General features: G+C 40.7%; 1 pseudogene; it reads left to right on the forward strand.

Annotated features, from left to right (window-relative positions):
• Nucleotides 1-4846: 4846 nt before the first annotated feature.
• Nucleotides 4847-5033, forward strand: LOC113899622 (annotated as a pseudogene).
• Nucleotides 5034-14356: the final 9323 nt, after the last annotated feature.

Below are 14356 nucleotides of genomic sequence, written 5' to 3' on the forward strand. Positions count from 1 at the left end.
CAAATGGAACCTAATTAAATTTAAAAGCTTTTGCACAACAAAGGAAACTATAAGCAAGGTGAAAAGACAGCCTTCAGAATGGGAGAAAATAATAGCAAATGAAGCAACTGACAAAGTGTTAATCTTAAAAATATACAAGCAGCACCTGCAGTTCAATTCCAGAAAAATAAGCGACCCAATCAAAAAATGGGCCAAAGAACTAAACAGACATTTCTCCAAAGAAGATATACAAATGGCTAACAAACACATGAAAAGATGCTCAACATCACTTATTATTAGAGAAATGCAAATCAAAACCACAGTGAGGTACCACCTCACGCAGGTCAGAATGTCTGCTATCCAAAAGTCTACAAACAGTAAATGCTGGAGAGGGTGAGGAGAAAAAGGAACCCTCTTACACTGTTGGTGGGAATGCAAACTAGTACAGCCACTATAGAGAACAGTGTGGAGATTCTTTAAAAAGCTGGAATAGAACCGCCATACGACCCAGCAATCCCACTGCTGGGCATACACACCGAGGAAACCAGAATTGAAAGAGACACGTGTACCCCAATGTTCATTGCAGCACTGTTTACAATAGCCAGGACATGGAAGCCACATAGATATCCATCGGCAGATGAATAGATAAGAAAGGTGTGGTACATAAACACAATGGAACATTACTCAGCTATTAAAAAGAATACATTTGAATCAGTTCTAATGAGGTATATGAAACTGGAGCCTATTATACAGAGCAAAGTAAGCCAGAAAGAAAAACACACCAATACAGTATAATAATGCATATATATGGAATTTAGAAAGATGGTAACGATGACCCTATATGCGAGACAGCAAAAGAGACACAGATGTAAACAGACTGTTGGACTCTGTGAGAGAAGGCGAGGCTGGGATGATTTGAAAGAATAGCATTGAAACTTATATATTATCTTATATGAAATAGATTGCTAGTCCAGGTTCAATGCATGAGGCAGGGTGCTCAGGGCTGGTGCACTGGGATGACCCTGAGAGATGGGATGGGGAGGAAGGTGGGAGGGAGGGTCTGGATGGGGAACACATGTACACCCATGGCTGATTCATGTGAATGTATGGCAAAAACCACCACAATATTGTAAAGTAATTAGCCTCCAATTAAGATAAAAATAAATAAATAAAAATAATTTCATGGCTGCAGTCACCATCTGTAGTGATTTTGGAGCACAAAAAAAAAAAAAAAAACAAAGTCTCTCACTATTTCCACTGTTTCCCCATCTATTTGCCATGAAGTGATGGGACCGCTTGCCATGATCTTTGTTTTCTGAATGTTGAGCTTTAAGCCAACTTTTTCACTCTCCTCTTTCACTTTCATCAAGAGGCTCTTTAGTTCTTCTTCGCTTTCTGCCATAAGATGCATCATCTGCATATCTGAGGTTATTGGTATTTCCCCCAGCAATCTTGATTCCAGCTTGTGCTTCATCAGCCCAGCGTTTCTCATGATGTACTCTGCATATAAGTTAAATAAGCACAGTGACGATATACAGCCTTGACGTACTCCTTTTCCTATTTGGAACCAGTCTGTTCAATGTCCAGTTCTAACTGTTGTTTCCTGACCTGCATACAGATTTCTCAAGAGGCAGGTCAGGTGTTCTGGTTGATGACAGAGCTACAAAATTGTAGAGCAGAAGCCTCATTATAACCTCAGGGGGAAAGTTAGCACTCTTAGGTATAAGGCAGAAGTCATGATGACTGTCAGGGTCAGAAGTTGAAAACTGTACCAACTGCTGCTCCCTAATCTTTCTCCTGATTTCCTTCATCTGCCCTATGTACTTGTCCACATCCTCTCCCACTTTATTGTGATCACTATGCCTGCTGGATATGGCCTGTCAAAACCAGAGACAAGTCACCTAGTCCTGCCCCAGCTTGAATTGCTTCAGGTTTCTGGCCTGACCCCGCTCCCAAATGACACGATTCCTTTCTACTCTGCACAGAGGCCTGGTCCCCTCCTTCATTCTCCTCCCGGGCATTTTCCATGTTGAGCTTTTCCACTACTGTTCCTCTTTGAACACCATCCGGCTGTCTCCCCTTCCTCCCAGTTGGCCCAGGACATTTATATTCACAGACTTGCTCCCCCTCTTTGGGGGCTGCCCCCACCCAGCAAGCCCTCATGGCCCTGGGAGCAGGGATCAAGGAGGGAGTGAGCAAAGTTAGGGTCTACAGACACATACACACTCATGCACAGACTTTTGAATGAAGCTCCAGATGACTATAGATGGGTTTATTTTGTTCATGGCTATATCCACAGGCTCTAGAACACATAGCAGAGCACATAGTAGATGCTCAATAAATGTTTGTGGAATGATGGACATAATAAATGAATATCTTACCTAGTTTTTTCTAAAAGTGTGGTTTACAGACACTTTCTAAGTCACCTGGTTTTGGTATTGTACACTAAACAATTATCCGCAACCTTGAAGTTGAAAGTTATGTTATGCTTGACAGGAATTTTTAGGACTTCAAGCCCAGGAGGCAGCATCTCAAATAACCCTGAGAGAATTATTCCGAAGAGGTGAGGGGAAGCCAGGATATATAGGAGTTTTGCCACAAAGGGCAGAAGTCTGAACATCAAAAGATTTTTGTTAATTAACGCTGGACTGGAAGAAACACAAGCTAGAATCAAGATTGCCGGGAGAAATATCAATAACCTCAGATATGCAGATGACACCACCCTTATGGCAGAAAGTGAAGAGGAACTAAAAACCCTCTTGATGAAGGTGAAAGTGGAGAGTGAAAAAGTTGGCTTAAAGCTCAATATTCAGAAAACTAAGATCATGGCACCCGGTCCCATCACTTCATGGGAAATAGATGGGAAAACAGTGGAAACAGTGACAGACTTTATTTTCTTGGGCTCCAAAATCACTGCAGATGGTGATTGCAGCCATGAAATTAAAAGATGCTTACTCCTTGGAAGGAAAGTTATGACCAACCTAGATAGCATATTCAAAAGCAGAAACATTACTTTGCCAACAAAGGTCTGTCTACTCAAGGCTATGGTTTTTCCTGTGGTCATGTATGGATGTGAGAGTTGGACTATGAAGAAGGCTGAGCGCCGAAGAATGATGCTTTTGAACTGTGGTGTTGGAGAAGACTCTTGAGAGTCCCTTGGACTGCAAGGAGATCCAACCAGTCCGTTCTGAAGGAGATCAGCCCTGGGATTTCTTTGCAGGGAATGATGCTGAAGCTAAAACTCCAGTACTTTGGCCACCTTATGCAAAGAGTTGACTCATTGGAAAAGACTCTGATGCTGGGAGGGATTGGGGGCAGGAGGAGAAGGGGACGACAGAGGATGAGATGGCTGGATGGCATCACTGACTCGATGGACGTGAGTCTGGGTGAACTCCAGGAGCTGGTGATGGACAGGGAGGCCTGGTGTGCTGCGATTCATGGGGTCGCGAAGAGTCGGACACGACTGAGTGACTGAACTGAACTGAACTGAAAGACAACCAAATATGTCAAGTTAAGGAATTTGGTGCTTTTCTATACATGGGAAGATACAAGAGACTAGATACTGAAATCGTTCCTTTGAAGTGCACCTCAGCTATCTGGGGCCAGGGGCCTGTGTTTTCATATCTCGAGTTTCCTCAGGGCTTGCCATGGGGAGTGGCTGCAATCTGTTCTTTGTCTCCTTCCTGAGTACCTTCAGGGCTCACTAGCTCACCACAGCTGGTGGCTACAATCACTGATGACTGTGACATCCTTTGTTACTGATATGGCAGGCAATATTCTATTTTTCAATATGTTTATAGAAGATTGCTGAGGGTCACCCCAAACCTCCTGGATTGAAAATTCTTAGGTTGGGTCAGGAAATTTTCATCTACCTGGCACACAAAAGTTTGAGAACAGTTGACCCAGCCCAACCCAGTCATTTCACAAAAAGGGTATGATGGCCAAGATTATAGAGCTTGCTTGCAGAAAACAAGGACTACAGCTATCATTCCATTCTTTTTTTCATTGCAAATTATTTTCATTTGTACCATCCAAAATGGTGTTAAGGTCTCAGGAAGAACTTGAAGTTCCTATGAGGAGGCCATACGACACTAATTAAAATATTTATTTCTGAAAAATAGTTGCAAAATGAAAAAAGAGAAAACCAAGAAATATGCAAAGTTCTAAAGATTATATAAAATTTTCAGGAAAATATAAATTTTAACAGTAGAATTTGTATCTTGTTCTTTTGATCCCAAATTTCTACTATTACATTTCCCTGCTCTAGTAAAGAGTAATAATTCATTTAAGTGATTTTTATTGAGTGCCACTAGGGGCTGTGTTCCAGAGCAACAATAACAAAAAAGACAAAGTTCCTGCCCTCATGAAGCAGCCACCAGGGAAATAGTCAAAACACAAAGATAAGTATGTAATTCAGAGAGTCCTTAGTGCTATGAAAGAGAAATGGAGCAAGTTACTGAGATGGAAGGCAACAAGATTAGGATGGAAAGAGCAGAGGGATGCTATTTTATATTAGGGTTCAGGAAAGCCTCAAAGAGAGGATGGTACCTGAAGATAGACCTGGATGAAAGAAGGAAGGAAGGAAGAAGTCAAAGGAAGGTCAAGTGCCCTGAGTCAGAAGGAGCAGAGTGAGACAAAACTTCATATTCAGATGATTTATTAAGAAAATGTATTCCAGTGTTGACGAGAGTATGGATAAAAGAGAACCCTGTGCACTGTTGATGGGAATGTAAATTGGTGCACACCACTATAAAAAAAAAAAAACTCAATGTGGCGTTTCCTCAAAAATTTTAAAGTACACCTCCCACTGGACCAGGGGATGTGCTTCTACACTTGCTTTGGACCTCGGACCTTGCCTTTCTTCCAAATGGACCCCAACTGCTCCTGCCCCCACTGGCAGCTCCTGCAGCTATGCTGGCTCCTGCACCTGCGAGGCCTGCAGATGCCCCTTCTGCAAGAAGAGCTGCTGTTCCTACTGCCCCGTGGGCTGTGCCGAGTGTGCCCAGAGCTGCATCTGCAAAGGGGCCTCAGACAAGTGCAACTGCTGCACCTGATACCCGGCAGAGCCTGCCTCAGTTGTCGATAGAGCAACCATGACAAATTTATATACATATTTTTTTCACACAACCTGACCTGGTGCTACATTTCCTTTTCCTATTAGACATGTGATTTCCAGTAAAGTTGTTGACTTCAAAAAAAACATTTTTTTTTGGTAAGTTAAACTATCATATGATCCAGCAGTTCCACTTTTGGATAGTTATCTGAAGGAAATGAAATCACTTATCTTGGAAAGATATCTGTACTCCATATTCATTGCAGCATTGTTTGCAATATCTAAGATATAGAAACAACCTAAGTATTCATCACCAGGTGCATGGATTTAAAAAATGTGATATAGGGCCTTCTATGGTGGTCCAGGGGCTGACTCCGTGCCTCCAGTGTTGGAGGCCAGAGTTCAAACCCTGCTCAGGGAACTAGACCCTGCATGCCACAACTGAAGATGTTACATGCCACAGCAAAGACCCCATGTGCCTCAAGGAAGACCTGGTGCAACCAAATACATTTTTAAAACAATTTTTTAATTAAGAAAATGTGATATATATGTGTACAATTGAATGTTATGAAATCATTTAAGAGGAAGGAAACCTTGCCATTTGCAACAACATGGATGGACCCTGAGGGCATTATGCAAAGTGACTTGTCAGAATGAGAAAAAATATATATACTGTATATTTTCACTTGTATATGGAATCTTAAAAAAAAATGAAATTTATAGATACAGAGAATAGATTGGTGGTCTCCAGAGGCAGGGGGTAGGAGGGTTGGAAAATTGATAAGGGTGGTCAAAATGCACAAATTTCCATTTATAAGATAAATAGGTCCTGGGGATATGAAGTACAACATGGTGGCTAGAGTTAACAATTAATTAATCATCTTTAGTATTTGCAAGTTGCTGAGAGTAGATCTTAAAACTTTAATCAGGGACTTTCCTGGCAGCCCAAAGAATTTCTTAATAACTCCACACTTCCACTGCAGGGGGTTCAGTTTCAAACCCTGGTTGGGGAATTAAGATCTCACATGCCAATAGTAACCAAAAAAATAGAAAAAAAAGTTTATCACACACACACAAAATCATAACTATATGAGGTGAAGGAATTGCCAACATCCGTTAGATTATCAAAAAAACAAGAGAGTTCCAGAAAACACCTACTTTTGCTTTATTGACTATGCCAAAGCCTTTGACTGTGTGAATCACAACTGTGGAAAATTCTTCAAGAGATGGGAATACAAGACCACCTTACCTGCCTCCTGGGAAATCTTCATGCAAGTCAAGAAGCAACCGTTAGAATTGGACATGGAACAACAGACTGGTTCCAAATCGGGAAAGGAGTATGTCAAGGCTGTATATTGTCACCCTGCTTATTTAACTTACATGCAGAGTACATCATGAGAAATGCTGGGCTGGATGAAGCACAGGTTGGAATTAAGGTTGCCTGGAGAAATATCTATAACTTCAGATATGCAGATGATACCACCCTTATGGCAGAAAGTGAAGAATAACTAAAGAGCCTCTTAATGAAAGTGAAAGAGGAGAGTGAAAAAGTTGGCTTAAAACTCAATATTCAGAAAATGAAGATCATGACATCTGGTCCCATCACTTCATGGCAAATAGATGGGGAAACAATGGAAACAGTGACAGACTTTATTTTTTTGGACTCCAAAATCACTGCAGATGGTGACTGCAGACATGAAATTCAAAGACACTTGCTCTTTGGAAAAAAAGTTATGACCAACATAGACAGCATATTAAAAAGCATAGACATTACTTTGCCAACAAAGGTCCATCTAGTCAAAGCTATGGTTTTTCCAGTGGTCATGTATGGATGTGAGAGTTGGACTGTGAAGAAAGCTGAGCACCGAAGAATTGATGCTTTTGAACTGTGGTGTTGGAGAAGACTCTTGAGAGTCCCTTGGACTGCAAGGAGAGCCAATCAGTCCATTCTAAAGGAGATCAGTCCTGGGTGTTCATTGGAAGGACTGATGCTAAAGCTGAAACTCCAATACTTTGGCCATCTGATGCAAAGAACTGACTCATTGGAAAACACCCTGATGCTGGGAAAGATTGAAAGCAGGAGGAAAAGGGGATGACAGAGGATGAGATGGTTGGATGGCATCACCAACTCAAAGGACATGAGTTTGAGTAAGCTCCAGGAGTTGGTGATGGATAGGGAAGCCTGGCATGCTGCAGTCCATGGGGTCACAAAGAGTCAGACACGACTGAGTGACTAAACTGAACTGAGGTGAAGGATGTTAACTAGACTTACTGTAATGATAATTTCACACCTATACAAACATCAAATCATGTTGCACACCTGAAACTAATATAATGTTGTATGTCAATTATGCCTCAATTTTAAAAAATCATTATGTTGAACATCTAAAACTAAAACAATGCTATGTGCCAATTATAGCTTTATTAAAAATTAAATTTAGAAGTGGCTCATGGGAGCAATATTTCCTGATTTCTTGAAAAGAAAGAAAGGTAGGAATAAAACCCTTCCAAGAGAAACTAGTAAGGGAGCTGGGGAAACAGGAAAGAGAAGGAAGAAAGACAGAAGAGGGTGAGATGTCATGCAAAGTCTGGACTTCAGCCAGATTCTGCAGGAGACCTCTGGAATGTAGATTCTTGCTCAGAGTTTAGAGTTTATCCCAACTTGGAGTCAAAGGAGTGGGGCTTTCATACTTCTGCAGCAGTTGAGGACTGGGTGAGTTGGTGTAGGAGGAATGTAAACTCCTGGTCAATTCCTTTTGCCTTTCCCTCAGCAAGGCAGCTTTAATAATGATTTCATTTCCTTTGGCTATATACCTAGAAGTTATACTAAGCAAAATAAGCCAGACATAGAAAGGCAAATACTTGATGGTCTCACATGTGGAATCTAAAAAATTGAATTCACAGAATCAGAGAATAGAACAGTGGTTGCCAGAAACTGGGAGCTGGGGGAGGTGGGGAGATGTTGGTCAAAGGGTACAGATTTTCACTTATAAAATGATTGCATTCCAGAGATATAGCATACATCTTGGTGACCATACTTAATAACACTGTACCTTGTACTTGATGTTTTCTAAGAAAGTAGATCTTAAGTAGATCTTAACTCACCACACACAAAAAAAAGGGCTAACTTTGTGAGGCTATGGATGTTAATTAACTTGATTGTGGTAATCACTGCACAATATATATGCATATCAAATTGAAACTACCAGGTAGCATTTCAGGGGAGCTTCAGTCCTTTATGTCTCAGCACAGAAAGAATTCAGTGAGATGCAAAGTAATAGATAAGAAGTGATTTATTAGAATAGGAATTTATTAGAATAGGATGCTTATGAGGCTTACAGGTGGGGAGGTGAGCATTGCACTGTCCTGCGTACATAGTGGGTTACAATTTTATAATCAAAGGAAGAGTAGAGAGGGGGGAAAGACCATCTTCTTCCTCTTTCTTGAGTAGATACCATACTTCTATCATCAGCTCCTCCTCCAGGTAGGGCAGGGGAGTTTTTTTATTCCTACATTATTAAGCCAGGACTGTCATGGCCTATGGAAAAATTATTTCAAATCTCAGTACAATGAAGGTCTTTACTTTGAAATGTCATCTTTCCATAAATTATTTTTTTATATGAGCAGAGAGCATGTCCTAGGGGTCATTAACTTACCAAGCCCATTGGGTGGGATGGGGGTCTCATGCTTCCATTGTTTTATTGTTTGGCGGCCTGTCTCATGCTTATGCTGCATGGTTTGTTGCTAAGCAAGTCTGCTTGGTTTTGTGGTTTAACAAACTTGCTTTCTTAAGTGATTATTAACTTACTGTGGTTCCCCAAGGCCCCCTAAAATTCCCTCTCTTATCTATAATCCTCTAATGGGATTTCTGAGCTAACTATTTGATTATCCCACTCTGTCCCTATCAAAATCATGTTGTTTAATTGTGAACAACAACAAAAAAAGAATAATTTCTATGTATATCTGAATTGTTGTTTAAATTAAAATTAAAAATTACCATGTTGTATATCCTAAGTATGTAGGATTTTTGTCAGTTATACCTCAAAAAAAGCAACTCTAATCACCCAAGGATAGTACTCCTAAGAGAGCTGCAGGTGTTGGCTAATAAAAAGCAGGCAGTTTTATCAAGGATGCAAGAGGATCTAGGCAGAACGCTGACAGGTGCAGAAACTGAAAGGTTAGGGAGGAGGGAAATGATTGGAAACAGGATTGTGACACTGATTATGAAGCAAAATCCAGCCTCTGCACCCCAAAATCAAATTAAATCTCAAAGACAGAGTTTTGGGAAAAGCACAAAAGAATAGCTTTATTGCTTGCCAGGCAAGGGGACCACAGTGACCCAATGTTCTCACAACTGTGTCCCCATTTGAAGAGGGTAATTAGAAATTTTATAGTAATGGTTCAAAGAGGGTGTGATCAGTTTATAAACATTCCTCTGATTGATTGGTGGTGAAGTTAAGTAGGAGTCAGCATCATCAACCTTCTGGTTCCAACCAATCTGAGGTCTCCATGCTTGTGGACAACATACTGTAGTTAACCATTAACTCCTCCCAAGTGGTAGAGGTTTTGTATTTACAAAACAGCTCAAAGACGTTGTGTGCATCCCTTGATAGAGAACCATGACCTTGCCCCAAGGCTGCACTATTACTCCTCTTAACTGTTTGTTTATCCCTGATCTTGCATCCTCTCCCTTCTCTAATTAACAACTGTTTGAATCTGCCAGTTGAACTCCGCAAAGGTTATGGAGGCTGAATGTAGGCAGTTTCCCATAATCAAAGAAATGGGGGACATAGAAAAACAGCTTTTGTGTCCAGGAGCTCCATAGGGCCCTACTCAGTATCAGTTCCCAATATTTCAGAATACCATTCTATTTTCTTTCATTAAATAAACATATTTTCAGTACCTGCATGCATGTGAAGTTGCTTTGATCATATCCAACTCTTTGTAACCCTGTGGACAGTAGCCCACCAGGCTTCTCTGTCCTTGGGACTCTTCAGGCAAGAATACTGGAGTGGGTTGCCATGACCTCCTCCAGGAGACCTTCTGGACCCAGGGGTTGAGCCTGCGTTTCCTACGACTCCTGCATTGCAAGCGGATTCTTTACCACTGAAGCCTACTCAGCACCTATGATGTGCCAAATGCTATGCCAGCCCTGAGGATACCACGGTGGACAGTAGAGACACAGTTACTGTACCCTTTGACACTTATAATCTGACCATGAATGAAAACATTAATTTCAAGTACTGTAGGAAACAAAACAGGAAAATATAAATCAGTTTGTGAGTGAAAGAAGGTCTCCCTGAAGAAGTAGTATCTAAACTAAAAATGATGTAGTCAGGCATGGCTGGGCTGGAGGGAAGGTAAGCAGGGGGTGTTTCAGGAGGTGGAACCACATGTTCAAAGTCTAGGAGGCATTAAGAGTGTAGTGAGTTCAAGGAACTGAAAGAAATCTGACATGACTGAGGCAGAAAGATCAAGCAGCAGGAGGTGAAGTTGGGGATGACAGGAGTCAGCAAATTGAGGAGTAGCTAGGGGGCCAAGTTGAAGATGTAATCCAAAGACAGTAACAGGATTTAAATAGGACTTAATGGCTAATTAGATGTAGAAGTGGTGATTGGTGGATTTACAATACTGTATTTACAATCCACCTTTCCAAGAAAAACAAAGAATGTAGGAAGAAAAAAAGTTTTGAGGAAAGTGTTTTGCCACTTTGTTGTTTTTAATTAGTAGTTTAATTAATGTAATATGCTTATTTTGATATTTCAAAAATATCTGAAATCTTGAGTTTTGTGTAAAGATCTCATTTTTGTTTCTCATGCTGCTGCTGCTGCTGCTAAGTCGCTTCAGTTGTGTCCGACTCTGTGCGACCCCATAGACGGCAGCCCACCAGGCTCCCCCATCCCTGGGATTCTCCAGGCAAGAACACTGGAGTGGGTTGCCATTTCCTTTTCCAGTGCATGAAAGTGAAAAGTGAAAGTGAAGTCACTCAGTTGTGTCCAACTCCTAGCGACCCCATGGACTGCAGCCTACCAGGCTCCTCCATCCATGGGATTTTCCAGGCAAAAGTACTGGAGTGGGTTGCCATTGCCTTCTCTGTTGTTTCTCATATATATACAAATTTATATATACATATGAAAAAATGTGTACAAAATTGTAACAATGTGTTCCTCTAGAAAGAAGGACTACAGAAGGTTTTCACTTCCTACTCTAGGTGTTTCTGTATTGCTTGAATTTTTATGAATATATGTTTTTTACATAATGATTTAAATGTTATCTATAATAAAGCTCAAAAGTGAGAGAAAAGGAAAATAAAGGAAGACTTTTTAAAGATGAATGCTAGAGACAAAATATAGAAGAAATTATTAAGAAATCATTCTTTTGTCACAATGTGATAACTGATTCAGGTGGGAATCATCAGTGGATGTTAAAAAATGGTCCCAGTTCTTCTGTTAACCAAACCTCTTGCAATGTGACTTTGATGGTCTCCTATAAAGAGATGGAATCTATTTTCCCTATCCTATGCATCTCAACTGAGTCCTGATGGCTTAGACAGTAAAGAATCTGCCTGAAATGCTGGAGACTCGGGTTCCATCCCTGAGTCGGGAACATCCCCTGGAGAAGGGAAGGGCTACCCACTCCAGTATCCTTGCCTGGAGAATTCCACGGACAGAGGAGCCTGGCAGGCTATATACAGTCCATGGGGTTGCAAAGAGTTGCTCACAACTGAATGACTAACATTTTCACTTTCATGCATCTCAGCTGGACTTGTGATTTATTTTGATCTATGGAATGTGGAGGAAGTGACAGTATGTCAGTTCCTAGCCTAGTCCTCACATATTTCCACTTGCTTTGTTGGATCCCTACCAGTGTCATGAGAATAATCCAGGCTAGCCTACTGAGAGACTTGAGGTGCCACTGGCAACAGAGCATCAACACCCAGGAGCTGGGCCACCTAGCCAAACCACAGCTGACCACAGATAAATGAAGAAATCAAACTGAAACCAGGAGAACTACTTTCCAAACTCAAATTTCGAATCCCCAGAAGTCATGAGCTAAATAATCACTTGTTTTAAGCCACTAAATTTTGAAATGGTTTGTTATGCAGCAATAACTAACTGGTCTAAAACAACCGATTAGTTACTGATTATAAAGATGAAAATATGTGGTCTGGTATTCACCATCTTAACTCTCACTAACACTGGAACAACCTGACATTACTGTTTCCTTAGGTGACACAATATCAAATACACAACATTAACTATGACATATTCTTGTCGAAACTGTTAAAATGAATATAACCAAGCCTCTAAACCTCCCGATGTACAGGAAATACAGGGGAGAGAAAAACAAATGATGTGGCATCATGAAGAAATAAACAAATCAAGAACCTGAGAATTCTACAAAATGCTTGGCCTAGACCTTTTAAAAAAGAAAAATGTGTCATAGAAATAATGTCTAAAAAGACACAACAGTTTTGGGGACTGGTAAGCCCAAGATCAAGATTTGGTGTTTAGCAAGAGCCTGAACCTGGATCATATTCAGCATTCTTCTCATTGTGTCCTCACGTAGTGGAAGGGGCAAGAGAGCTCACCAGGGTCTCTTTTCTAAGGGTGCTAATCCCATTCATAAGGGCTCTGCCCTTATAACCTAATCAACTCCCAAATTCCCCACTGCCTAATACTGGCACACTGAAGGCTGGGGCTGCAACACATGAATTTTTGAAGGAACACAAACATTCAGTCTATAGCACCAGTCAACCCACAGAATCATGAAAAATAAATAATTCTCGTTGGACTAAGCTTTGGGATGATATGTAACACAACCATAGATGACTAAAACAGATAATCTTCAGAAAAATCCTATGAGGTAATTGCCATTATTATCCGCATCTTCTGTATGAGAAAACTAATGCTTAAAGAGTTTAAATAACTTGCCCAAAGTCATCAAGTTCAGAAATGGCAAAACCAAGAATTAAATGCATACTGGTCTCATTCTAAAGATTAACTCCCAAGTATTATCATGGAGCTTCTTACTGAGGCCGATCTGTGCCCTACTGTATAAAATAACCTCTGGACATGACCTTGGGCATACCCCAGGAGATGACGGGGGACAGAGAAACCTGGCATGCCACAGTCCATGGGGTCTCGAAGAGTTGGACGTGACTTGGCGACTGAACGAAACAACAAAAAATGAAATCTAGTTAGAATCAAAAACATCTAGAGATAATGTATTCCAAACACGTACCAACTCATGCCTTCACTGTAACAATGTTTGTCACCTGGAGGCAATGTCTCCAAACACAGGGCTTCTATTCAGAAAATAATTTGTCGTTAATAGCCTTATTAGTGTTCACCCCAGGCAGTGCTGGAGCAAAGGGGAGTGCAAAGACTTTGATGAAAAATAACCACCTCCCATGGAGAGTAAAGAGAGGAGGGATTTTCATTAGGACCAAGCTTAAAAATGAACATGTGGTCTCAATCAGTTATCATGGTTCAGAAGAAAGAAGTCTTTGATGAAAGATTAAAAACAAACAACAGAAAAGATGTTTACCATCATTGGTCATTAGAGAAATGCAAATTTAGACCAAAATAAGATATGACCACACATCTACTAGAAGAGCTAAAATAAAATATAGCAACAAGACCAAATGCTAATGAGGTTATGTGGAACAACTGGATCTCTTGTACATTGCTTGTACAAATGTAAAATGGACAGCAACAGTTAGGCAGCTTCTTATAAAGCTAAACATACAACCCCACCAGCAATCACACTCCTAGGCATCTATCCCAGAGAAGTGAAAATTTATGTCAACACAAAAACATGTATGTGAATGTTCGTAATAACTTTATTTATAAAACCAAAACCTGGAAGTAGCTAAAATGTCCCTCAGTAGAGAATGAAGAACATATGTAACTGAATCACTTTGCTGTACGTCAGAAACTAATAAACATTGTAAATCAACTATGCTTCAATTAAAAATAAATTAGTTTTAAAAATGAAAGCAAAAAGATTTGAGTTTTCATTGTCTTCAGATGTATACCCAGCAGTGGAATTGCTCGATCATATGGTAGTTCTCGGAGAAGGCAATGGCAACCCACTCCAGTACTCTTGCCTGGAGAATCCCAGGGATGGGGGACCCTGGTGGGCTGCCGTCTATGGGGTTGCACAGAGTCCAACACGACTGAAGTGACTTAGCAGCAGCAGCAGCATGGTAGTTCTACTGTTCGTTTTTTGAGGAAGCTCCAGATTGTTTTCATGTGGCTGTACCATTTTACAATCCCACCAACAGTGTACTAGGGTTCCCTTTTCTCTACACCCACTCCA

This window comes from Bos indicus x Bos taurus, chromosome 10, assembly GCF_003369695.1.
Source record: "Bos indicus x Bos taurus breed Angus x Brahman F1 hybrid chromosome 10, Bos_hybrid_MaternalHap_v2.0, whole genome shotgun sequence".
In the NCBI taxonomy this organism is placed as follows: Eukaryota; Metazoa; Chordata; class Mammalia; order Artiodactyla; family Bovidae; genus Bos; species Bos indicus x Bos taurus.